This window comes from Gossypium hirsutum, chromosome A03, assembly GCF_007990345.1.
Source record: "Gossypium hirsutum isolate 1008001.06 chromosome A03, Gossypium_hirsutum_v2.1, whole genome shotgun sequence".
Taxonomy (NCBI): domain Eukaryota; kingdom Viridiplantae; phylum Streptophyta; class Magnoliopsida; order Malvales; family Malvaceae; genus Gossypium; species Gossypium hirsutum.
This window is the reverse complement of record NC_053426.1, coordinates 88,574,773-88,578,767: the sequence shown is the minus strand read 5'-3', so window position 1 is coordinate 88,578,767 and position 3,995 is coordinate 88,574,773.

Genomic DNA, 3,995 nt, shown 5'->3' with positions numbered 1-3,995 from the left:
TGTTAACTTATATTGCGTATTTGAACATGGAATTCATGAATGGTGAGTTCACGATTAGCTGAAAGTGAACTTATGATAGTTATCATTATATTGCACTAAAATAGTTTTGGGACATCAGCAGTAGCCCGAATTTGAAAATCCACCAAAAATTGTGGAAATCGAATTAGAGATTGAATAAGATATTAAATTAAATCTTATTGAGTCTAGTTTCAATAGAGGAAACGGTGTAAGCAAAAGAATTTCATATTGTAAGATATTTGAATTTTGGTAAAACAGGGTCAGAGTGATTCCGGACTCCCCTGTCTTAACTCTGGAAAATCATTAAAATTTGTATGAAAATAATTATAGGTTATAATTCATATGAATAAATCCTAAATGAGTTTATTTTTAGGAGAAATAGATGGGAACATTATCCGAATCTCGTACTAAGAGATAAATAAATTTTAGTGAAGAAAAGTCGAAGCTATCAAATAGCGAAATAGGGGAGGATTTAAAGAATAAACTATACTAATTGGCTATACCAACAATTCTAAAAATTTTATGGTAAGAAGATATGTGAGTCTAGTTTCAGGGAAAATTTTTGGATCATAATTTGGAGCTTCATAGCTTTAGATATAAATTATTTAGTAACTATGTCTCGAGAAAATAGCATGGCCAGAATATAAGTAAAAGTGCAATTATGGTTGCATTACCTTGAGAAGCATGTTGGCATATTGCTTATTATTTTCATATGGAATTACTAAGCTATAAGGTTTACTCCCTCATTTCCATTTCTTTAGAGTTGACAGGTTAGCTCGGGGTTGGAGATCGTCGGAGGTAGTATCACACTATCAATTCATCACCTTTGGAGTATTGACATATATGTATTAAGCACCTTCAAGTGAGTGGCATGTATATGGACTTAGTTTTTATGATAGATGTCGTTATGAATAGCCAAATGTATTGGATTATATTGATTTATTGTATATGTCCATGAGATGTGGCTTATAATGATCTTGACTTGTAAGCCTAATTATCCATGCTAAGTTTAAATGCTTGTGATGCGATGATGTTTTTATGCTTGTGGGACATGCATGATTGGTGTTAAGACATATGTGTATGATAAATGCTTCATGACCAATCAAAATGGTCATAGCCATGAAGTAATTGTATGATATGGAAATAAGACGATGATGATTGGACATGAATGCTTGATGTTTAAATAAGGTCACTTGATAAGTCACTGATCATGAAAATTTGGTATAAACGGTCATCATAGGCCGTGTGAAAACTAAAGAGTATACTGACTTGTGCCACACGGCCAAACCACATGCTCGTGTGCTAGGCTGTGTGAAGCTACTGACATGATTTCTAAAGAAGTATCAGGAGACACACGGCCATGTCACCTGGTCGTGTGTCACACATGGTTAAGACACACGCCCGTGTCTTTGCCCATGTGGACAAAAATAAGTCATTTTCTAAGACTTATTTCTCACCCAATGTGGTACCAACTTATACATACCAAATAGCATATAACCATATCATCAATAGGAATTCAAACCAATCACAACCAAGTCTATATCATGCAATTTCATTACCAACAATCCTAAGCTCTTAGGCATCTCAAATGATGATTTTAAAAACATGCTAAAATCACCTCCAAAAACTACCTAAATGGTCAATTACATATATGCACAATCTTGCCTAAACATAATATGTATACCATTTATCAAATTCACCTATTAAATACCTATCTACTAATACACAATCAAAGCCTTCCCATGGCAATCATAAATCATACAAGATGAGACTAGCCATACATATATCTACATAATCAACCCACATTAAATGGCTAGTTACATAACAAAACTATAGGCTTCAATTAGCCAAATGACCTATACATGCCATATAACCAAAATACATAAAGTCCAAAAGTACCAAAATAAGATTTTGATAGTGCAATACAATTTCTGAGAACTTCCAAAACGAACGAGCTACTGAATCACTATAAAACATGGAAAAATAAACAGAGTAAGCAATTAAGCTTAGTAAGTTCGTATAGCATAAAACTCATCTAACCATTTAATCACAATTTAAGTAATTAAACATAGTATAATGCAACTCAATTTGATCCACAAGCCTATCATATATTCATCCACAAAGTTAGACATGAAATCACAAATCTCATAGATTCAATTCTCAAATGATTCACGTACATACATGTACTGGTTTATATTGAATTCACATACTCTCGTAACATCACTGTGCCCATTGAACCATTTGGAATAATATCGGATACTCGAGTATCTTGCACACTAAGTTCCAATACATGGTTGAAACCATCTCTATCTCATCTTATAAAGATGCTCACTCTCGAGCTATCACTGGGTCTGCTCACACAAGCTGACGGTCAAGATGTAGCTACACGGTGCTGCTCACACAAGCTGACGAGTAACCGTAACACATGCTGAAAAACTTAGCCACCGATAGAACATGCGGGACCAGCTCCCAAGACACCATAACCCCTAAAGACATGTCATTCGTATCCTTTCTATTCCTAAGGTTCAAACGGGATCTCATACGTCACCAAATCTTCGTCAAGTATATTCGTGAAATTGTATTCATTAAGAATGCAATACTAAAACATTTAATACACAATTATTTAATATTTATTAACATACGAACTTACTTCGAATTAGTACGAAGACAATTGACTGATCAACCTATTACTTTGTCTTTTCCTCGATTTACTTCCAAATTTTTTTATTGATCTAAAACATCAAATTTAACTACTTCAATTCATATTTTATTCAATTCAATCCAAATTCACAATTTCAAAAAATTACTATTTTACCCCTAAACTTTTAACTTATTACAATTTAGTCCCTAGCTCATAACAATGCAAATTCATGCAATCTGGTACATACTCATGCTAGTCGAATTTCATCTAAGCTTAAAGCAGCTCATACATTTCATTAATTCACACATTGCACCACATAAATTCCACTTTTCTCAATTTAATCCCTATTTGACATTTTCAACCCAAATCACTTTACAAAACTTGTTTATCTAACAACAACCATTCATTTTCCATCATCAAACATAAAAATAAATACATATTCATCAATGGTAAAACCCTAATACTTTAGTAATTTCACAAATTAGTCCTTGTGCTAGCTAGGTTAAGCTACAACGACTCCAAAAACATAGAAATCATTAAAAACAGATCAAAATTTCATACCTAAATGAAGAAATGGATATGGCCGAATGAAGCATTCAAAAACGGCTTCCTCCCTTGAATTTTTTGTTGCAAAATAGAAAATGGAATATGATGAAATTTTTTGTTTTATTTTAATTAACCTTTATTTACTAATTTCCAAGATTAACATTTAAAACATTTAATAATTACACGAAATACCAAGCCATTATCATCCACTAACTCATTAATGGGATAATTACCATATAAGAACTTCACTTTAAAGTTCTATAGCTATTAGACACTGATACGTGATATTCGTGACAGGTTTTAAATATTTATATTTAATTATTCTTGAAACTAACTATTATCACGATGACGGCAAGTGTACCTATCAAACAGTAGTATAGCTTTAGCAAGACCGGATCGTCGAACCCAAAAGAGCCAAGAGCACTAGTAATTACTTTCTTTTTATTATCTAGCCTAAAGATTAAGGGATTTATTTATCTAAACTAATTAACTAAACTATGGGTGCACAGAGAGAAAATTAGGGAAAAGCTTTTGGGAAAACTTGATTGATTAAGACAATACCCCAGGAAAAACCCATCTAGACTTCACTTGTTATTTGACTCTGAATCAGACGATTTATTCATTTGACTTGATCCAAAGAAATCCCTAAGTTATATTATTATCTCTCGAGAGACTAATAACATCTAACCCTAGGTTGGTTAATTGAAATCTCTTTCTAATTAACACCCTAGTGTTGCATTAACTCGATCTATGGACTTCCTTATTAGGTTTCACCCTAATCCGACAAATC